The sequence below is a fragment of the Stenella coeruleoalba genome (assembly GCF_951394435.1).
Source record: "Stenella coeruleoalba genome assembly, chromosome: 9".
Lineage (NCBI taxonomy): Eukaryota > Metazoa > Chordata > Mammalia > Artiodactyla > Delphinidae > Stenella > Stenella coeruleoalba.
This window is the reverse complement of record NC_137155.1, coordinates 11,787,437-11,811,538: the sequence shown is the minus strand read 5'-3', so window position 1 is coordinate 11,811,538 and position 24,102 is coordinate 11,787,437. Positions and strand designations below refer to the sequence as shown.

Genomic DNA, 24,102 nt, shown 5'->3' with positions numbered 1-24,102 from the left:
ACAGGTTACATTAAATTTTAAGAAGATTTATTTAAATGCTTTCAGTCAATATGATGAAATAATTATTGAAAGATACTTTCAGAGAAAAAATGCTTAAGGAACCTTTTCTTAAGGAACATTTTGTTTAACTTTCCAAGCAAAAAGGTATAGGAAATTTTTATGGCAATACTCTAGTCATGAAAGTCAGTTGAAAATACGCATCTTATATAAGGAGAGTCCTCTTGCTGGCCAACTAGTAAGAACTTATAGAATGATACAGGCAAGATCATTCAAGAGACTGAGGCATTCATGGACTTGGTCTTTGAGATGAAGAAAAGCGGGCTCACTCCAAAGTTTCCATGGCTTAAACAAATCTTCTAGAAGTATTCTCTGCACACTCTCTGCTCTAGCCCTTCACTTTGAAATCCTGCCACTATCAGTGTTCAGACTCTTACCAATAGAAGGAGTTTATGAAATGAGATCAGTGGAGGTTCAGATGTATCGAGTTTGATGGAGGCCTCTGGAACATAATTTTCTCTTGGGACTTTAATTATCCTCCGTTCTGCCAAAGGTTTCTGCCTCTTCCAAACAGTAAAGAGATAAATGTCCAGTCAATCAATATAGGAGAATAAGGGGATTTATCTGTGACTTCCTGTTCTGTAGTCTGTCTGCTCTTAGGGAACTTATCTTGGTTACCTTGTCTGATCATTTAAGATGTTAGGATTTTCCTCCTTACTACTCCCAGTTTTTTTTTTTTTCTGTTTCTCTATCTATCTGGATTGCAAGAGACAATTTTATAGTTTCTTAAGGAGTCATGCTTACATTCAATGCCCTCTTGACCACCTTCATTCACTAAACAAGTACTTAGGTATGTCTGCTGTGGCACAGGCTCTCTGACCCTGGTGAACAAAAAGCATCCCTGCTGTCAAGAAGCTCAGTCTTCCACCTCCTTCCTTTCTTTTCTTTTTCTTTTTTTAGCTTTTTAAAAATTTTATTTATTTATTTTTAATTAATTAATTTTGTTCTGGCCACGCCGCAAAGCTTGTGGGATCTTAGTTCCCCGACCAGGGATCAAACCTGTGTCCTCAGCAGAGAAAGTGTCGAGTCCTAACACTGGACTGTCAGGGAATTCCGTGTCTTAATTTCTTAAAACACGTGAGATTCCTCAGCAACCTTTTCCCTCAGACTCACCCTTTTAATGTGACCTCCCACCCACCATTATCCAGAGGGAAATAAAATGAAAAAGTCAGGAGAGAATGGTCAAACCAGTGAGTATATATATTTTTTTCCTTCCTGGTCTAGAAACTGGTGATGATGGTATTACCTACGATACAAAACTGAGATTACATGAGATCAGCCTTGTAAACACTCTTCTGTGTGCTTGTCACATAGCTAGTACTCAATCAAGATTTTTCACCATGATCCAGAGAAAAAAGTCCAGTCTTAACGCCGTGTGTCTTTAGGGATAAAAGAAAAATAAAGGGGAAAACCCCCTCCAATTTATTTAAATGAACATCAACAATCATTACCGTATAAGATCTGTAGAATGCATTTTGATGTTCTTTGAGAGGGAAATCCAGCAGAGAAAAGATGGGCGAACAAACTGTCAGGTCTGTCTGTTTCTTTAATTTTCAATATAATTGTTGTTATTGTTTTCACTTATGAAAGGAAGCAGGCTCTTTATAGAAAAATACAGAAAATCAAGGAAAAAAAATAAACCGTCATATAATCTTCCAAAGACAAAAGGCTGCTGATGTCTGGTGTGCTCATTTCAGACTCTTTCCCTCTGTAGGTTCTAAACAGGGTGGCTACCTCAGCTGCCACCCCAGGAAGCGCCATCCACATAAACCGCTGCTCCATCGACCCTCGGGGACTGTGCAATAAAGCTGCACCACATATCACAGAGAACGTGTATCTGTACACATGGGCATTTTGTCTTTTCTCATAACTGTGAAAACTGCCTATACGATACTACATTTTACTTCATGTGATATTGTATTTTACAAGTTGTAAGAACTGCTTCAAAAACATTTTTCAGAAACCAAATAATATTCCTTTAAGTGGTTGTGTGAAATCACATTTCACCATTACATAATTTTTTGAACTTTGGCGTGTTTCCAAATTTCTGCTATGAGTGATAATACCATCGCAGTGAACATTTTTTGTGTAGAAAGCTTTCCTCTATATTTTGGGATGTCTTTAGCACAAAAGGTAAAAAACATTGTGTGGCTTATATTACCAGATTGCTCTTCAAAAGCATTGTGTCTATTTATATATCTCCTTCCAAAGGGGTATGGAGGCTTCGTATCAGTAAATCCCAATGTTTTCTTAAAGTCAACACTTACTTTAGCTTTTACCTAATATTTTAAAGCAAATCTGGCTTGTCATCCCAGCACAAACAAGGAAATCTGCGGAGAAAAATAGTGCTGGGCACAGTACATGTGGCTTGAAGTGAAAACCCAAAGGAGTAAAAAACCCTGGTAAAAAGAATGTAGTTCACTTGGCCAACTTGCCTCCTGTATTTGAAGGTCACTCATTTGTAGATACAAAGAGAAAAATAAATGAATAGCATTTTTTCCCCGTTGTTAATATTACTAAGACTTATTTACAAACACAAGCCTGCCTGTATTTGACAAACTTTTCTATGCTATTTTAGAACACGGGGGACAAATTCTAGGAGAGGCTATAACGGCAGGCGTAAGTCAGCAGTGCAGTTTACACCCCTGCTACTCCAAGTGTGGTCAGGAAAGCAGAAGCATCAGCTTCATCTGGGAGCTGATAAGAAATGGATAAATTGGGAGTTTGGGATTGACATGTACACACTACTGTATATAAAATAGATAACCAACAAGGACCTACTGTATAGCACAGGGAACTCTGCTCAATGTTCTGTAATAACCTAAATGGGAAAAGAACTTGAAAAAGAATAGATACGTGTATATATACAACTGAATCACTTTGCTGTACACCTGAAACTGACACAGCATTGTTAACTAACTATACTCCAATATAAAATAAAAATAAAAGAAATGCAAAAATCTCAGGTCCCACGCAGACATACAGAATCAGAATCTACATATTAACAAGATCCCCAGGTGATTCATATGCATGTTGAAGCTTGAGAAACACTGTTTGTATGTCCTAGGGGAATGAAGCCCCAGTTCAGGAGTAACAAAAATGTGTTTGGAAATGACCTGAAATATTCAAGTTCTCACTGTGCCCTGGGTCAGGTGTCCTCGGAGCTAATCCCACAGGATCACGGATAAAATTATAGAAGCCTGTATGTATCACATTATGTTGGGATTGTTTTCTCGTTTGTATTTTTACTTGTTTTTATTTGTACTCAGTAACTTTTGAAGGGTGTTGCTAAATGAGAGTACTGTAAACTAAGCACTCTTTTTGCAGGGAAATGAGCTACATTTTTTCTTTGCTTCCAAAGGCTACTTGGAGAAAAAGTACAGTGAAAATTCCATTGGTAAATCTGTTTTTAAGAGGGATATATATTTCTCCAACTAAAACAGATCTGCCTTCAGACTCTGCTTCCTTTTGGTTACAACACAGTTAAATCTTATGCTAAATCACTAGCGAAATTGACTTTTGTTAATATTCTATTTCATACTTTAACGTCTTATTTGACAGGTGTGGTTGAGTTACTGGCAAGCATCTAATTTATGTCAAATCTAATATTATTTTCCTAGAGTGGAAGTTTTGCTTGTCTTGTCTCAGTCCTAAGGTAATTTTTTTCTTCTCTTTTTCAGAAGAAGATGAATTGTGAAAGCAAAGTTGAATAACATATGTTAAAAGTTGTGAGAAGTAAAACGTATCACACTTATTTTAAAATACTTGAAAATATATATACATATATTTATCCCAGAGATGACTTAAACATGGCTGAATGTTAACTAAACATTAAATGTTAAAAATTCCAAGTGTTATACTCTAACCAAAAGCAACTTTTCTGAGTAATTTGAGATGGGAGGAAAATGGAACGGAAGCTTTTGCAGGAGAATATCTTTGCTCAGACCCGGTTCAAATTTGTCACCTCATTTAATTCTGTTACTATTTCCATAGCCCTGAAACCTCAGGAGCACATGCAGTTCTTTTTTTCTGGAGCCCTCAGATGTGGTATCTAGCTGAGGTGGCGGGCAGCAGCGTTGGTAAAATGGAAGAGGAAAGCACCTCAGGAAACCACGGAAGGCAACTGATGTTAATTGAGCATCTACTAATTGTCAGCAATGTATAGCCACGTCACAGGCATTGCTGTATCAGAACCCTCAATAACTGTGTATTATTGTCTCTTTTCACAGATCAGATGATTAACTGTTAGAGAAGTGAATAGCCATAAATATACACATTTGAAGGGGTAAAATCTAGAATTTAAAAAAAAAAAAAAAACAGATGCATCTGCTTGATTCCAAAGCTCATGTTTCTCGACCGCAGTGCTTCAAAAATGATACCACCTTTAACATCAGATGTCTCTGGCATCTCTGTTAGTAACTTGGGAATGAAAAAAGGTGTATTTATTGTATTTTTAAATACAGTAAATAGGAATAACTACCATGGCAGGGGATTCATCCTTGGGCTTATCTCTTGAAAAATCCTCAGGCTCCCTGGTGTCAGTCAACATTTCCAGACTTCTAGACTGCAGAAAACGTTCTGCTCTACCTTAGCTTAACCAAATTAGTATTATTTATGATTTTATTTTTTACTGGACTAGTTTTACCTTTCTAAAGGATTCGTCTATCCCAAGGAAGCTTCCAATAAATTTTAGCTTCTGTCTGCTCTCTGAAGTGGGCTATTACAAGTATTCACTGACTTTGTTCCAGTTGCCAAAACACCCTACCTTGGAGGATGGCGTTCTTAGCCAACGTAGCTTAGGATCTGATGGATTAGAGGCCACTGGAATTCCTAAGGAGATGCCACAGAATGTGGACGGGTCGCTGTTTTATTTGTCATTGCTTGGAAATTTGTCCTCTAGTAAATAGCACCTATTTAGCCCTTTTTCAAACAAAGGGCTGGTGGTATTAAGGCATGATCTATTTACAGCTTTACAGATTTGGGGTTACATTAGGAAATCTTCTCATTGCCAAGACACCCCTCCCTAAGCACCATTCTCAGCTAGGAAATACTTGTTTTCAAGCCTTTAGAACCCACTTAAATCTAACGGGATAAACATGTACTTGGTCCACTAGGGATTGGTTCTGCTACCTTTTTTAAAGTCATCAAAACAAGATTTCCAAAGTGTGATTATCTAACCAGTCCTCCAAACAAGGTCAATGTTTCACTTCTTTTGCTTTAGTTTAAACCAGGGTTGTTCTCAGATGAAGTTTACTTGACTTCAGACCAGGTTTTTGCATAAATGCCTTTCAAACACCATAAAGTGTACCCTCTACACTTCTGAACCATCTCAAGAAGGCAAGCTTATTGCAGAGAATGAGGTCAGTCTGCACCCACTTTACAAATGGAGAAATCCCACCTTAGGTTAGATTCAATAACTGGAGTTCAAGAATGTGCCTCAAAAACTCAGATTAATGGAAGAGTCGGTCTCAATTTCACAGATACTTTACTAGTCCCTTTCAGGTTTTATTTCTATTCCCTTGAGTATTTTGAATGTAATTAATGGTTAACCTTGGCCAAATTACTGAACTTCTTTAAGCTCTGGTTTCGTCATTGGTAAAAGAGGGATAATAATTGTAGTACCTCATAAATTTATCATCACAGTTAAATGAGGTAATCTGTATAAAGTGCTTACCTCAGTGCCTCGAACAAACTCAGCAGCTGAGAGATGTCAGCTCTTACCTTCCCCTTTGATACTGCGGGTCATGCTCAGTTGAAAAAAACAGTTTTTGTTGTTTAATTTCACTGAAGTTAACGTTATTCTCAGCTTGTCCCCAGGACTGCGGTTTTGTTCACAAACGTGTCTCAGTGTCAGAATCACCCCTTCGCTCTTCAGAATACACATTCCTTGCCTTAGCCTTCCTGACTTGGTGCCTCTGAGCTTCTGCACGAGGGCCTGAGAATCTGGGGTTTTTACGTTCCTCGGGGATTCTAATGATTGCCAGGGTGGAGAACTACTTTTCTACAAGGTAGGAGGTGCTTACTCATCCTTGTTCCCGCAGTGCCACCAGAAATTCAGGTAGGAACAGGGCAAGGGGAGTTTAGGCATCACCTTTCCCTCTCTCTACTTAAAATTGGCGATGTTTCACCTCAGAGTACTCAAGTGTGTATGCATAACCTCTCCCTGCCTTGGAGCAGCCAGGCTGGACGTGGCCTATAAGAGGCAATGCCCCAGATGCCCAGATTCTGAAGGTAGACTGGGTCTGGTCACACTGATTTCTAGGGCTTTGAATGAATGTTCAGTTACCTGCAAATGCCAGAGAGGGGCATTTTAGGAATTCTCTCCTCATAATTCTTGATAGCTTTCTCTTACTTTGCATTTGGAAAATGGGGGTAAACAAGACTCCCTGCTCACGGAGCGAGGTTGAAGATTGGAGGGTCATGCACTCCGTGCTCAGGCCCTGGGACCTCCCAGGCAGCTGTAGGTACTTTTAAGATGACAAACATCCCCTAAAATGGTTGTGGCATACATTTCGGGTAATTGATAGACATGTTACATATTGTTTTTAATGTAAATACTTCTCTTTATTTCATGCTCTGCATTCCCAGGAAGCCCCATAGCGAAGCATTGCACTTTCCCAGTCAATCCCATTCTTCCCAGAGGCTCTCTCTTCCGCTTTCTGCAGCCCTTTCTCTCCTGTTTGTCTTTTCAATCTTCCTTAAACCCTGGGACAGTCTCCCCCTGCCACGCCCCCACCCCAGCCCTCCCTCGTTCCCTCTCACTATGGTCAAATGACAGTTTGGCTGGTCTTCAAGTCCTGTAAGAGTTGGCCCTGGTCTCCTGACGAGAGAAATAGGGGAAGGGGTACGAGACTCCGCACCCCAAAGGGGCTTTTTCTACAAAGTCAGCTGTGCCTTCAGGGTTAAAGGAATGATGTTTTTTCCAGGTGTTAAACTTTGACTTTTTCTCATAAGGTTGATAGTCTTTTGTCATTGCCTTCAAAATGCTGCGAACGTTTTCTCTCTGGCCTTGGAGTTGTCTTGGTTATTAATTCAAAAAATTATAAATTTCTTGATCACCTGTTGTATCAAAAGCATGACTTATAGTGCATCTGTCTCCTCTCCTCCTTGGGGACACCATATGTCCATTTTTGGCTTCTACTCTCCTTTCTAAACACAAAAGTGGAAAGGTTGGGCTTTATCCAGTGAGTATCTTTTATGTCAGTAAATTATATCTGTCCCTCTGTCGCAATCTCACTTGCCTCTCCTTCACTCGTTTATCTTCCTTACTTGAAATGTCTCATTTATTCTAACCGTTTTTGCAATAGTGCTTTTAAGTAACACCTTGCACTCTTAAAAAAGTACACGTATAGTTTATAATCTACCTTGGCCTCTTTAGTGTTGAACCTACAAACAGAAAACATTCTTTCTCTTTCGCCTGCTATCAATAGGTTATTTGTACATTGTTGTAGAAAAGTTTACTGCATCACATTTTCTCTATCCTAATAAAGCCATGACATTGCATATGTTTAAATTACATATGTTGCCAGACTGAGAAAGAAGAATACTGCATGATACCGTTTATATGTGGAATCTAGAAAAGAAAAAGTCAAATTCATAGAAACAGGGATTAAAAAGTGGAGGCCAGGTGCTGGGGCTGGGGGAAGTAGGGAGAGGTTGGTAAAAGGATACAAACTTTCAATTGTACCATGAACAATTCTGAGGATCTAACTTATAACATGGTGACTGTGGTTGATAGCAATGTTGTGTAATATAACATGGTGACTGTAGTTGATAACACTGTTATGTGATTGAAATTTGCTAAGACAGTAACTTAAATGTTCTTACCAAAAAAAAAAAAAAAGATAAATATGTGAGGTGATGGATGTAACTAGTTACTTAACTAGTGGGAATCCTTCTACAATGTATACATATATCAAATCACCATCATGTGCACTTCAAATATCTTACAATTTTATTTGTCAGTTATAGCGCAATAAAGCTGAAAAAAGTACTTATGTGTTTCTTATTTGTGACCCTCATTGTATTTCTCACGATCTGCAGGCCTGGAGACAGCTCATCCTTGGAGATGGACCGCAGGAGCAGTCTGCAGTGTGGAGGGAAGCAAGGAGAAGGTGTCACAGGAACCAGGGTGAGTACTGGTCCCTTCTCCAAGCACTCACCTACACCAGCCGGAGCCTACATGTCATCACTGGCCATCACCAGTGATACCCCATAGGGTGCTACGGGTTTGAACGGGAGGGCGTTTACTTCTGAAGAGGGTGAGCACAAAGGCCGGTGACAGAAGGAGACTTTTGAGGTAGGGCTTGAGGGTTACCCAGGATTCTGCCGGGTAAGGCCCGGTGGGAGGAGGACTTAATCAGAGGTTGGTTTCTGATGGGAATGACCTCTGGGGATTGCCCCTGTATGGGAGGATCATTTCTGCCTTTGGTGTATGGGCTGTGGCTATAATTTCATAGATTAGGATCTCCTCTGGAAATTCCCTGCCTTTAGGGAACAGTGGATGGATAGCATCATCTATGGCACAGAGGGGGGAAAAAATCACTGAAATCAATGCAGCAGTTGGATTTCTTTTTGGTATTTCTAGTATTAATTAAAATAGATAAAATCAATTATCAGTGAAAATAGGAGGGTGTTAAAATTTGGAAAGCCACCATCTTACAGAAAACTGAGTTCCAGAAATGGAAAAAGTGGGGGAAACTAACATCTGTGTGCCAAGTCCCATGCAAGGGGTTTCACATAGTTAATTTACGCCTTCCCTGTGGTGTATTTGCAGCATCATCTCCTAGGTGAGAAAACTGGGGCCCAGGGAAGCGTAATGACGTCACCTACACAAACACCTGGGTAGCTGGCAAAGCCAGGGCCAGAACAGATGTGTCTTGTTTTGTTTCCATTTCCAATGATCTTCCCACCACACCATACAGGGATAGGTCAGCTTTGTGCTAAGTTGGTCACAAGTTGGTGTTTTCAGATTCACAACTAATGCATTAGTTGGTTAGTTCTAAATATAGATGGGTATTGCCTTAATTTTGAATACAATGAAAAATGTCTATTTTGGGGGGAGTGGGAAGGAGGAATTATCAGGATCTCTCAGGGTTCAAGAGAGACATCAGTAACTTCCACTCTTTTGACCCTCCGGGTATATTAAAACAGGAAGATATACCAACAGAGTGTTGTACAAACTGTGGGCTATTTTCCATGCTTACATTTAGCAAATTAGTAATTTCAAAAAACAAAATGAAGTATATTATGCTATTTATAAGTTAGCCCAAGACTTATGAAAATATTGACTTTGCATGCACTGGAGGAGATAATATGTGTGTGTGTGTGTGTACAGAGAGAGAGAGAGAGAGAGAGAGAGTCTGTTAATGGGGTGAGTTTTAAAGAACATCTTCTTTCAACTTGGTCACTGTATCAGTGACTAGATAAACAGGTTCATTTGGAGATAAAATCACACATCTAAATGTGAGACCTAGACTAAATGACCCTCCCTGCTGCTCAGTGATAGGCCCCTTATCAGCATTCTTTCAAGGTCTTGCCCTGTTTAGGAAACCCCCAAATCCTCACTGGCCGCTCAGTGTGAGAGTGGGTGTCTGCTGGGACCACATGGCTTGACGTTGGCGGGAGCTGCTGGCATCTACTGAGTTTGCTCTGACTGTTATCTGTTCTGCTTTCAGCCTCCTTCCAGGTCATGCTATCACACCTCTGCGTAATTCGTGGTGACCCTAATGTCCTTGCTTTGCTATCAGCGTCTTGATTGCCCTCTCTCCACTATCTCTGACAGCACAGCAGTGCTGATAGGAAAGGGAGAGAGAGCTTAGCAGATCTGGGGGATGCGCCCCAGCCCGCAGCGGGCCAGGCAGCTGGGCAGCCTCTGGCACACAGACTCCCCCAACCCCGACTCCCCCCAGCCCAGGTCCGGCTCCGGCCCACTGCAGCCCCCACCTCCCGCCCCACGGCTGTGGACAGGCTCCACGGCAGGCAGTAGATCTGGAATATCATTCCTTCCAAGGAGAGCCTGTGTGGATCAAGCTCCCGCCCCTTAGCAGGCTGCTATGTAGGGATTCCAAAACTGCCTGTCTGCAGCCCCGGGGACGCTGTGAAAGCACAGCACACTCCTCTCCAGATCCCGGAGCTCAGTGGATAAAGCTGAGCGAGGTGAAGCCTGGAGTCCCTTGGGGAGTGGCCTGCCATCTGCCCTCTATTTGGGACCAGAGAGCCGTGCAAGTGGACTACAGGGTGCTAACAGTGTGTTAATAAACAGTCGTGGAAGATGAAAGCGTTCCACTCTGCCTCTAATAACTCCCAGCCCCGGGCTGCATGGGCATAAGCTGCCTGGGAAGGCCACCCTCCCGGGCCAGCAGCAAGTCAGCCATACTGATAGTCAGTAGGGAATTTCAAATGGCCAAACATAAAGTTGCTTTTAATATCCCTCTTTTTCATGGCAATCTGATGTGCCCAGTATCTCTGTTTAAACACTTGCAGATTTAGATGGACTTGCCTCTTCCGGGCTCCTGTGAATAACCTCCATCACTCTGCTTGCCCCTTCCCCGGGGTATAGTTGTTTGCAGAGCCTCTGTGTCTAAGGCCAAGTGCCTGATCTTCCTTACGCTGTCCTCCAATAGAGGCAGGCCAGCTGCAGGGCCCCTGCCATTGGCCTAACTCGGTGCAGGGGGCCAGGAGGGTATGAGGCCAGACTGGACCAGACTAGACTGCCCAGCACAGCCCACCCTGCAGCGAGCACAGCCATGCACCAGCCTGCAGGCGGGCCTCCAGCTGCCTTTGTTTTCAGCGTGATTCTTGCACGCTCATCCCTACATGATGCACTGATGGGGTTGGAATGGGCATTTGGCAGAAAGCAGTGGCATCTGTCAGCTCTGTTTCACCAAGACTCCAGCTCAGAACCAGGCCCCTGGTCGTGTGTTTCCTCCCATTGGCCATCCAGGTTATTGATGGCTCTGTTCTGCAGAAATGGGGGGGTGAAGCTTGGTAGCTCCCCAGGCTCTTTTTTTGAGTCAATCTCTACAAGCCAAACTAAGTTCCTAGTAGTACAGAACAGATTAGAACATTCACAGGAGAAAAAGAAAAACCACACTAACAGATACCCACCCCCCCAGACCACACAATGCAAAGAGCAGAGGGAGATAGATGCTATAGCAGCGTGTCATTGAGACTTCACAGAGGGTTACAGACTCCCCTCCCCACACTGTCCATGGACCAGTAAGACCCCAGGAGAAGGACCAGGGGTCTAGAGGAAACTTCACCTGTGTTGGTGTTGGACCCTGATCTGGACAAGTAGGTACAACTTGCTTGCTCTGAAGCATTCTACATCACAATCCTATGTCAGCCCACCTCTCTACCAGCCCACCTCTCTACCGCCATCACCCTAGGGCTGGTCTCCTGAGTTCCAATCCATTTCCTAAAATAGAGTTCTAATCCTGTCAAGCAAATCTGACACTCTCACCTCCCTGACTGGTCCCCACCCCCTGCCCCCCCCCCCAGGCACACACGCACGCACGCACGCAGACACGGTGCTTAATTTCCCAGTGTTTCAAATACCTTAATGTAACAAAGTTATCCTGACCTGGCCATTGCCAACTTTGCCTGTCAGCTTTGCTCACTTTCTCTCTCAGTTGGGCCCAGGTGTTTTTAGTTTTGGGGTTTGTTTGTTTTTTTCGCCCTTAGATGTAGTGAAGTCTTTCTGTTGTTCACACTTCTGGGTTTCTATTTGCTCTTCTGTATTTCTGGAAGGCTTCCTCTTTCTCTTCATCTAATTAACTACTGTTTATCCTCTGGATTCTAAATGCCACATCCTATTTGAATCCCTCTCTTCTGTGCTTTCATAATGCCCAGGCATCCTTATCACAACATCTCACTTTGTTGTGACTGCTTATTTTACAGCAGTCTTGCCTGCTCTGAGAGCTGTGAGCCGGGGTCAGCATTCACCTTGTTGCCACTGTCTTCCCAGCGCCTAGTATTATGCTTGCAAACCCTGGGTACGCAGTGAATATTGATTGCATGGATGGTGGGCTGAATGAGAGAATGAAGAACTGGCGGGTCTTTGTTTCTCAGCTGGACAGGAAGCCACTCGGCAGAAAGTGTGGTCCCACAGACTCCTCTAAATGCCTTTACTTGCCTTCCTTTCCTTCTGCTTAAAGTTCCCGTTGTTCATGACATCGTAAACAGCTGCTCAGATGATCTCCCATCCGTGCAGCAGAGTTATGCTCGCACTTGCTCTTGCTGATGGACTGGTTATCTGCCAACCTCATCATTGAAGAAAGATGAGGATTGGGGCAGATGGCGCTGTCCATTCAGATGTGACCAGCTGTAGAGGTATGAAATAACTTTGGGATAATTGTGGCAATTGAGGCCATGAAATTTTTTTTTATAATCTCGTCCCTCAAAAGTGATGGCAATGGAGGTAACCTTTTTTTTTATTGAAGTATAGTTGATTTACAATGTTGTGTTACTGTCAGGCATACAGCAAAGTGATTCAGCTATACATATATATATGTATATAATATATGTATTATACAAGATATTGTGTATATATATATATATATATAGATATTCTTTTTCAGATTCTTTTCCATTATAGGTTATTATAAGATGCTGAGTATATTTCTCTGTGTTATACAGTAGGTCCTTGTTGTTTATCTGTTTTAAATATAGTAATGTGGGTCTGTTAATCCCAGACTCCTAATTTATCCCTCCCCCCACTTTTCCCTTTGGTAACCATAAGTTTGTTTTCTATGTCTGCGAGCCTATTTCTATTTTGTAAATAAGTTCATTTGTATCATTTTTTTAGATTCCACATATAAGTGATATGTGATTTTTGTCTTTTTCTGTCTGACTTCACTTGTATGATAAGCTCTAGGTCCATTCATGTTGCTGCAAATGGTGTTATTTCATTCTCTTTTATGGCTGAGTAATATTCCATTGTATATACCTACCACATCTTCTTTATCCATTCATTTGTCGGTGAATGTTTAGGTTGCCTCCATGTCTTGGTTATTGTAAATAGTGCTGCTATGAACATTGGGGTGCTGTATCTTTTCAAATTAGAGTTTTCATCTTTTCCAGATATATGCGCAGGAGTGAGATTGCTGGATCACATGGCAACTCTAGTGTTAGCTTTTTTAAGGAACCTCCGTCCTGTTCCCCATAGTGACCGCACCAATTTACATTTCCATCAACGGTGTAGGAGGGTTCCCTTTTCTCCACACCCTCTCCAGCATTTGTTATTTGTAGATTTTTTGATGATGGCCATTCTGACCCATGTGAGGTGATGATGGCGGTAACTTTTTAATCTTGCATCATTCTGTATCTGTTTGTTAGGCTTATGAGAAGTCTATTTAAATGTTTAAGTGATATATATCATCTGTGGATGCATAGGACAATTGAACTGCCACCACATACTGGAGACATGGGCTCTTCATTTTTGGAAGTAGTGGCAGCCACTTCACAACGTGGAAGGAAAACATAATTGTCATCTGTTGACTTGTTCAATACAGGTCCAATACAACCTCAATTTCAAGGAAACTGATGCTGTTGAAGATAAAGGTACTCAGTTGCTGCCCACTTCACTTCTAGACTAAAGAGAACAGACACACACTGACCCTCTCCCTCCCTCTCTCAGAAGTTGTCACGTCTCCTCCTTCCCAAGGCCAGTCCTTCCACTCACCTTGTCGCCTCTGTGGGGTTTGTCAGCCTCTCCCTTTCCATTCTCTCCTTTCCTCAGCCTACAAGAATGATAAAGTTTCCATTGTCTTAAAAGATAATTTTTAAATAGTCACACTAGGTAACACCTCTTTTTCTCATCTTTATTACATTTATTAGCATAGTCAGGATCTCTTCCTCACTCCTTGCTGTGGACTGAATTGTGTCCTCCCACCACCCACCCCCCGTGCCCCAAATTTTATATAATGAGGCCACAACCCCCAGTGTGACTGTAAATGGAGATAGGGCTTTTAGGAGGTAATTAAGTTTAAATGGGGTCATAAGGGTTGGGCCCAAATCCTATAGGATTGGTGTTATAAGAAAGAGGAAGAAAGAACGCAATCTCCATCCTCTCCCAGTGAGAAGACAGCTGTCTGCAGGTCAGGAAGTGGGGCTCCCACCAGCAGAAGCCTGCTGGACCTCGAGCTTGGACTTTCCAGCCTCCAGAACCGTGAGAAAATAAATTTCTAGTGTTCGAGCCCCCCCCAGTCTGTGGTGTTTGTTGTGGCAGCTTGGGCTGACTAACACACTGCTCAGCCCACTTGGATCTAGTTTTTGTGTCAGCCACTCCACAGAGGCAGCTCCCCATAATTGTTCGAGGCCAGGACCTGGTTTCAAGCCTCTTCCTCCTTGACCTACGCCGTGACGAATACCCTTGACCAGCCCTCGGAATGCTCTTCTGCTTCTCCTAACTCCACTCCCGGCTCTCCTCTCTCTCCTTAAGTAACTCTTCCTTCTATTCCTCCCCTCTTGTCAATACTGACATTTTACCAGTATTCTAATCTTGGTCGCATTACTCTGCATGTTCCCTGGAGGTGAGGTTCTAGACTCCTTTACTCTCTCATCCCAGTTTTCGATGGGTCCCAGCTCTATATCTCCAAATCAAATATTTCTCTGAGAAGCACAGCCTAATTCCCTTTAGCCTAGTGGGTATCTACGCTTCAGCACCTATACTTTACCAGATACCTGGAGCTTTATCCTTCAGGAGTCATCTCTCATTGTACACTGATGGATTCTCTCATGGTCCTTAGCCTAACTGATAAGGTCGCCAGTCACCCATTCTCTCAGTTTAGAAAACCTAGAACTGCACTTACCTCTTCCTTCTCTTTCCTTTCAACATCTTGTCAAATCCCAAGGGCTATCAGTTCAACCTTGAATTTGTCCCCACGTTTGTATCTGTCCACTTTAATATATGCCATTTGGAATGAAGAGTTCAGGCTTATATCATTTCTTGCTTTACTGCAGCAGAAGTCTGCTAACCTGTAGCATACATCAGTTTTTTTGTCCTCACTGAAGACAGACTTGTCGTCCTGGAAAATACTGGAATTGTTTCCCCTTTGCTCACAGTCTTCAGCTGACTGCTTAGCTGAATACCAAATAGTATTTTCCAAAATGCCCTCCTTGGAATATTAATTATAATTTTTCTTCAGGTTGTTAGTAGATGTTTTGTAAGCAAAAGGGGGCAGGGGTTAAGTGTTGAAAAGTCAAATCTATGTGGGAAGTGCTAGATGAAAGAAATTTAACTTCTTAGCTGAAGAACTTCTTAGAAACCGGTAATGTTCATGTGATTCTGTAAAAGGAAATTATACAGGTCCACAGTCTCTGATTCAGAGATCCTTGGGGCTGGATGTATTTGCAATCCAGAATCTGTCAGATGTTTATACAGCAAATATTATATAACACCTCCCAGCACTCATATTGCTGTTTCTGTATCAAAATATATAGATATCACATTTAATGAGATAAATCAAGACTATAAAATAGCCTCACATGAGTTCAGGTGAGGTTTTGCAGCTTGATGGATTACAAAACATGTTTGGATTTTGCAGTTGTGTGTAAAGGGATTGTGAACCAGTAATATGCTGAATTTCCCAAACACATTTGTCTGTGGAAGATTTCCTCCCAAGAGCCTCTCTCTCAGGCGTTCTGTACCATTGTATGCATTTTAAAAATGCGGACATATAGGCAACTTCTGCCCCACCCCACTGAAATGTTATTCTTCTCCAAAGGGCTTTAATGTTTACCACTTGGTGTCTCTTGCTATTCCACTTCCATCCTCCTTTTCCACCTGGAGAATGTCTTTGTCTTTTGGCCCATTAAATTCAAGTTTAAATGTCAGTTCACACTCCTGTTATGGCCATCATCACATTGCACGTTAATGATCTCTTTACTTGTGTGTCAACTATTTGTCAAGAGGCTATTTCTTTTTTCATTACTGAATCCTTACTGCTGAAAATAACATCTGGTCATCAGTGGATATTCAAGAAATACTGAATGAATAAATGAAAATTAATTCACTGAAGACATTGAAAAATCACCAGAGTGAAAACTAAGAGTGGCCAATAATTTAATGCCAGAATCTGGCACACTTCCCCATCAATAAGGTCAAAGGAATTGGGTTGAGAAAAAAAACTCCCCTGGAATACGAAAATTTTGCATGTGCTGCCCTTTGATTCAGCAATCCCATTTTGAGAAATCTTCCCAAGGGAGATACTCAGACAAGTATGTAATATGTACCTATAAGGAGATGTCATCACATCATTATAATAATGAAAGGTGGACAAAATCTAGTTGCTTATCAATAGGAAACTGGGTTCATATACCATGAAAATAATCTCACACAAAGATTACTACATGGCTCTTAAACAAGATTGCGTGTGTGTGTGTGTGTGTGTGTATCTGTCTGTACCCTATCTTAAAAAAACCTCTTTGACATATTGTTGGAAAAAAACAGCTTGTAAAACAGCATGTATATGTTGATCCCATTTATGTGCAAATTATATACATATATGGTCATACATATATATCCATATATTATAGAGCAAGCCTTGGAAGGGTGTCCATCAAATCTTTGACAGTAGCCGACTCTTAGTGGTTTGAGTCTTGGGACTGTTTTTTTTTTCCTTCCTGTATTTTTAAATGTTCTAAAAACTGCCATATTTTATCTTGTAAGCAGTAAAACAGTGAAAAAATTGCTTTAAAGTCAACATACAGTTATTTATGATTCTGAGTTTGAGAACTTGGAAGCAAACAATTACTTATAGTAATATGTCTACATTACTATTAAGAGAGGATTTTTGGAAGTTTCTTAATCAATTTCACAAAAATTCCTATGAGGCCATTCTTCTTATCTCCAGAGAGAACACTGATTGTGATTTTGGTCTGGAGGACCCCAAAGTTTGTCTTTTTCACATTCTGCATGTGGAGAAGTTGTGCCCTAGGAAAGCTGCTCCCAGGACTATGGTTCTGTGGCTGGATGATGGATGACCAGCCCACATTTTGACCAGTCGTTTCCAACTGGTATCATTTCTTCCAGATTCTAGCTAGAGGTCCCTTCCTATAGTGATGCTCTTGGAAATGTCATTCCTCGTTTTGAATTGGGATTGGCCACCTATGGATCAAACTGGCCATTTCACTACTTCTGGGTTTCGGCTATTGACTGCTCTGGAGTGGGCGAACCTTCCACACAGACCGTATAACTTGTCTGTTCAACAGTACACCCCCGACACATGATCACACCTGCCCATGTATCACCTGCCTGCGCTTCACCCAATTTCACCAGCCCCCCGACTTCCTGCCCCGGGCTTCTCTCTACCACTCTTCTTTCTGCCTCTTCCTCTCCCCTTGTGACCACCACATGGCAGGAAGAGGAAGAGGCTTAGTCTCTGTACACACCTCCTGCCCCCCTGCCACACATATACATATCAAAAGCCCAGCCAAGACTTTACTGGTTTGTGATTTTGCTGACATAGAATACACCAAATTTCTGAACTAATTCAAGCCTCTTGAAGAATAGAGAGACCTAAACAACTCTGCACGAGTGCACGGGGGATCTGACCATGCTCCTTGTCTAGGCTACTAATCTATAGCGTTCAGAAAGTCCCCTGTAACTATTTGGGGAAAGCAGAGCTCATGTTCCTTGCAGCTCCTAAGGGCCACTCTAACATTTCTAAAAGTCTTTCTAAAGAATTAAAGAATCCACTTAGGACTATTTAAAGCATAGGTGAAAAATCATTGCAAGGTATTACAATGTATTGTACATTCCCTTTTACCTGTTTTAGAATCAGAGAGTCCGACTTATTTTACTACAAGTAGCAGTTAGCCCTCAGTGTCACTCTGAGCAGTGTGTCAGACTTCTGGTTCCATCGGACAGGATATAAGCTGTTATTCTTGAAATCTCTTCCTACTTACCTTCTATAAATTTAAACTCTTGAAGTGATGTACTAATGATTCCTCCTAGGAACATGTGAAAACCCTTATGTTCATTGTCTTTAATAAGTTGCCTAGAATCGAAAAGAACATACTGTAGAGGGATTTCGCAGGTAACGCTGCCTAATGACTTCGTCACCCTTTAAATTGCAACTCAGATTGTTCCAAGATTATGAGAAATAACATTATCAAAATATAACCAGATGATGTTACATTTGTTTTGCATAGCGCTTATGCAGTTTTCATGTCAGGACCTGAGCCTGATCCTAACTGAGCTATAAAATAGCATCTGATTAGCAGTCTCTGATACAGCTCCTGCTGATAGCATCGAAGATACTGAAATATCACCAGCCTGAAAAGTACGAGTGGCCAACAATTTAATGCCAGAATCTGGGCATACTTCCCCATCAGTAAGGTCAAAGGAATTGGCCTGAGGAAAAAAATGAGTGGATTGCCTATGTTTTGTGTAATGAAACAGAGCAGTGCTACCTTCCAGAATGATGTGAGCAGAAAGTTTTATCCATTACCCACTAACTTAGAGACCCAGGCTCATTAAAAGCCAGAAATGAGGACAACCCCGGGAGCCCCTTACAGAGGTGGCGTTCTGTGTCTGTCTCTAAAGGTCTCATTTATCTGCTATTATTTATTCCCATGTGAAAAATAGCCTGATGGTCATGGACTTTTTAGACAATAGAAACAAAAAATATGTGACAATATTAATTTTAGGAAAAATTGTTTTAGCCAGAAAAAATATGGAATGAAGACTGTTGTTCTATATTGCTGAGTGTAGTTTAGAACTACAATGTAATGGTCATGAAAATGTGTGCATTAAAATGTAGCAACAAATATTTAAAAGAACACATTGGTCAGATTCATAATTGTTAATTATGTTCTAACACAGACTTCTCAGCCTTTGAAAAATCAGTTAAGACAGTCTGACCATTATAACTGATAAATTTGAATGAACATTGTAGAAAAGTTTTCCTCTCTTTGGTCACCTGTGAAATATTTATAAAAGTTCATCATATATTTAGCTACAAAGGAGAAACTGAGAAAGTTTCCAACACTAGAATACTTGTAGATTCCTCTGAGTATAATGTAATATGACTAACACCAATTAACACAAGTTTAAACAAAACCAACACAAATCTAACCACTTTAAGAGGAGGGAAATTTTCTTAAAATCCATTGTTCTATGAAAAAATTAAAATGATAATATTAGTTTATTTCTGAAAGAAGACAGTGCTTGGCACATGGTAGGTGCCAAGTGAATAATCATTCAATGAATGAATGATGACTATTTAGAAGCATAATGAAAATAAAAAACTCTGGCTGGTAGCACAGTGGGCTCAAATTTATGGCCTTAATTATGCTTACTTAGGCATGACAGAATGAAAATAAATGAACTAAGCAGTCAATGCCAGAAGTTGGAGAAATGACAAAAAAATTAAACATATCAGGAGGAAAATAATAATAAAAGAAAAAAATCAATACATCTGTGGGATAAAGGGAAGGAAAAAAGGACAAGCTTTTAGTAACTTTAATTTTTACAAAATAGAAATAAAATATGATGGAAAAAACTGTAACTGATATAGATCCTATAAGCAAATGACAGATAATACTTTTTAAAATACAGAGACTAATATGTTATTATCTAAGTGTGCTTGCAAATATGAGAATTTTAGTACAAAGGATGATTTATTTAAAAAAAACATATATGGGGAAAACTGACTCATAAATAATTTAAAAACCAGAATATATGAAATACCTAAAGAAAAACTGAAGGGAAAAAAAAAAAAACTTACAAAAGAATTATTTTCACAAAAGACTCCAGGACTTGTTGATCAAGTTTTCAAAGAGCAGACTTAATAAATTGTTCCAGAACATGGAAAGAGTTTGAAAAGCTATACAGATCATTTTATAAACTATAATAAAACCCTGACAGAAATTGCATAAGAAAATTACAGACAATCAAATATTAGCAAATGAATGAAACTCTATCTAGTAAAAGAGAAAATCAGCCTCCTCCAAGAGTGTTAATGCAGGAATGGGTGGAAGCTAAATATTAGGACATTTCTTCATATCATACGGCACAGCCAAGGTCCAACTAGAAAAGCCACATATATAATCTCAGAAGATACTTGAATGGTATTTAATAAAATTAAATACCCATCACAACTCGGAAAAAAAAATAACTTTAACAACTAGGATTAGAAAGATACTTACCTAATGTGACAGAGAACATCTATATTAAACAGCTAATTTTTAGTAAAATACTGAAAACACTCCTTTTAAAATAAAGAGGATGGGTTAAGGATGTCGACTATCCCCATTGATATTTAACACTTCTGAATTCTTGCCATTGAGGCATATAACAAAATAGAAAAAGAAAAGACAACATTTTAAATAATATGCCTAAAATTTCAATATTTTACCATAAAATTCTTAACATAATTTTTACAAGAAATGTGAAGTACCTAGATACACAAAGTTGTAAAATCTTTCTGAGAGAGCTATACAGTGTTCATTGATAAAAATTTAAATATTCTGAAAGTATTGTTTCAAAATTATTTTATGGGTTTAACTCAAACCCAGTCACAGTTCCACTATTTTTACTTGATTACTAAACAAGATAGTCCAAATGTCTTTTCCTAGACTGATACTTCCTGTGCTCACGATTAACACCTATGAAGGCTCACATTCACAGAAATACAAGGATAGAGTAATCTGGTACTCCACTCTACTGGGTAAATTAACTTTGAAAGAACCGGGAGGGAGAAACATTTTCATGTTTTGCCCACAAAACCCTAAAGCTCATTCAGTTACCTGTTTTCACAAGAACCTGGGACTAAATTGAGGGGAAATGGAGAAATGAAGGCAGAAGATAAAGATTGCTGTTTCCTTATTCAACTACCTTATTCCTAATAACTCTCAAAAGACATTTTCAATTAAGCCATATATATATATATATATATAATGTATAATAAATATGTATATATGTAATATATATTTCAGAGAGGCAGAGATGTTTTTCATAAGGAAATGATTTCATGAAGACAGACATATATAGATATATAGATAAATGTCTTTATGAAATTGAGTATACACGTGTTTGTGTGTTCTTGTATACAAATACCAATCCGCACCACCATACCTTGCCTTTCTTGGCCATGCAAGGTACGTCTGTATATTGCTTAAGAAAATCTGTCCTCAGCCTATGTTAATTCAGTACACATACAGCACCTGGCCAGTTGTCAATGTCAGCAGTAATACATCATGAACAAAAACATTCCATATTGAGTCACATGCATTAAAAAACACTAGATCTCTGCCACAGTGTTGTGCCACTTGTAATTATAAAGTGCCAACTGTACTTGGTTTCTGTGCATGGCCACGGCTGGGCTCCATGTAATGCCATGCTGCACATTCTATGTTTTGTGTTCCAAGTTCCTCGTTCTGACTTGGAGTTCCAAGTCATGAATCCTGGATGTGCTGCATGCAGAATAAATGTCGTACATTTTATTATCATGTTGTTTTTTTTTTTTTAAGTGAGCCTCAGCTAAAAGAGCAGCTAATTTATAGGAAAACCGATTACTTAGCACAGTAAAATTAACTTAAACTATTACATCAGAAGAGAAGGGTTTTTAATCTCCGCTTTCTCTTGTTTTTGTCCATGGTCCCTGGGATAAATTTTTTATTGGGGCTCAACTAAATTTCTTCTTTTATTTCCCTCCCCACTTTGTAATTCTAAGCTAGGGTCAACGTTTGAAACTGACTTTGTCTATTTCTTCTCAGTTGACTGAGGAGTCTGGCTTCAGCACGAAGAATAGGCTCTAATTTCCACTTTGTGCCATAACCAGATTATACCTCATTTATTGATGTCACCTGCTGCACAGAATTTAAATAATGGTTCTACTGGGGCTCACCCGTCACTCACTCTTACATCCCCTCAACAAAGCAGTGATTCTTATAAGTAAAAGTTACTTGCTGGTGATGCCAAAATTGGCCCTACAAGTACAGTTAAGGTTAAGGTACCCATGCTGGGTCTTACAAGGAAAACCCCCTCATTTGAGCTGAATTCTCTCTTGTTAGGGTAGGATTTTTTTTATGAAAAAGCATAATATAACTTCTCTCTTTCCCTTATCCCTTCCCCTCCCACCCCCTTTTCTGTCTCCCTCACTTCTTTCTCCTTTATCCCTTTCCCCTTGGGGTTCCTGATGATCCAAATTGCAACCTACTCATAGAACGAAGGAATTTTAGAGATGAAAACATCAAAATCCTTGACTCCTACCTCTCATGCAGTCACCACCAAGATGTAGTCATCTAAACCACTGCTACTCAAAACTAGCTTCAATTCCATCTCACCTGGGAGGCTTATAAAAAACTCCCTCGGCCCGTCTTACAAGGCTTGAGGCTGTTTCTAACCCTCTACACGGCAGAATAGCTCCTAGGCTTAGGCTCATTTGCCTGATGCAGGTTTTATGGTTTAAAGTATGGCCTTCTAGAATGGGGATCATGCTCACAGGTGACATGAGTCCTCTAGAGGTCACATCCATGGGCAAGAAAGAGGTGAGGGTGACACAGTGAGAGAAAGACTGCTTCGTTTGAGGCCTTGAGAGAGCATTCACTGAGGCCTGCATATGTATTACCCATTTCCTTTTTGTATAGAATCAGCTTATCTTTAGAGACATAATTGATGGGTCCCATCTCATAACCTCTTTGAGAGCAAATTAGGCCTTGTCATAATCCTTGGATACAGGCTTAAAAAAGAAATCCTCTATCTTCCAACTTCTGTGTAAAATATAGTGAGCTTTGCAGCCAGGCCAGGCAATGCTGTTTTCTTTAGCACCCACTAAGTTAAAGTAAAAATGTAATTATTGTGACTTCCAGATCTTTCCATTCCTACTGCAATCTGCTTTTCTTACTGGCTTCCTTTCTTTTTTTTTTTTTTTTTTTGGTACTGCTGGTGTTTTTGTTGACTCTCCTCGGCTACGTAAAGTCTTTGTAGAAGAAAGAGACATGGTCAATCAAAGACTGAATGATGGAGGATCTGAGGAATATAATAACCTGAATTTACTAGTTCCTCATTATTCTATTAACGAAGCCATGTGGCATTTGTGATAAATACTTTGAAAACTCATATTTATTCCATAGCTTTTACAATAATACAAACAAAAAAGTAAAATGCCTAAAAGTATTTGAGAAACATTGGTTTAGAGTAAATTGACATTAATATTTTAAATACAATGACCTCCTTACAAGGATAAGTGAATAAAATTATAGTTACTCAGTATCCAAGCATGATATGCTTATCTATTTACCTGGCTGGAATATTTGGTAGTCAACTCCAGGTTCCAAATGTGTTAAGGTTCATTATACTATGTGGGCCAACCAAAGATTTTAAGTTATAGTTACACAAGGTATTTGATTTTTATGAAATTACTGAAGTCTAAATGTTTTATTCCCTCCTCCCATAGGCTGTCTTCACATCGTTAGCAGAACAGTGTTAACACTGAATTTCTGTAAAGAGTTAGGGATGTGACTTGAAGTATCTGCTTGTGCATTTGTGGGTTCCTGTAAATGCACCCATGAGGGAGGGTCAGAAGGGTAGAAGCATTACCAGGACAAGATTTGGCCAATTGATGCTCTTGGGTCGACAGGATGGAACCCCTGTCTGCACAACCTGTGTTCTGCTTAATGATATGGTGGTAAAATGTTTAATACCTCCTCTCAAGGTGGGGGGGAATCCCTGATTTGTAGAGTTCATTTGCCTGTTTCCATGTGTAAATACTCCCATGGTGGCCAGTCTCAAGCCACCAATGTCACATGGCTGAATGCAGAGTTGGGAAGAGATGCACACAATAGATTCTCAGGAGCTGCTTCTGGGAAACCACTTACTAGATAACCTCACCTCTTATTAGTTAGCAGAGAAATCTTGAGTAAGTCATACTCTCTTTCAGGTTTGGGTTTCACACCTCTAAAATAAAGGTAACCATATATGTGACCATTTTTATGAGGGCAAGATGAAGGAATCGATATAAAATTATTTGTAGGTTCTCAGGGAAGGGTTGTAATACTAATTGTGCCACCTAATTGTAAACGTCTTCTCTGATTAAT

General features: G+C 40.1%; 1 long non-coding RNA gene across 4 annotated transcripts in view; it reads left to right on the top strand.

The window, feature by feature from the left end:
- The window catches only part of LOC307192065, a 238,336-nt gene that overhangs the window by 108,674 nt on the left and 105,560 nt on the right, over positions 1-24,102 (top strand). For all 4 annotated transcript variants that reach the window (XR_013829952.1, XR_013829953.1, XR_013829954.1 and 1 more), the window contains exon 4: positions 8,101-8,188. This is a non-coding gene — a long non-coding RNA (uncharacterized lncRNA). The remainder of the gene's footprint in view (positions 1-8,100; positions 8,189-24,102) is intronic.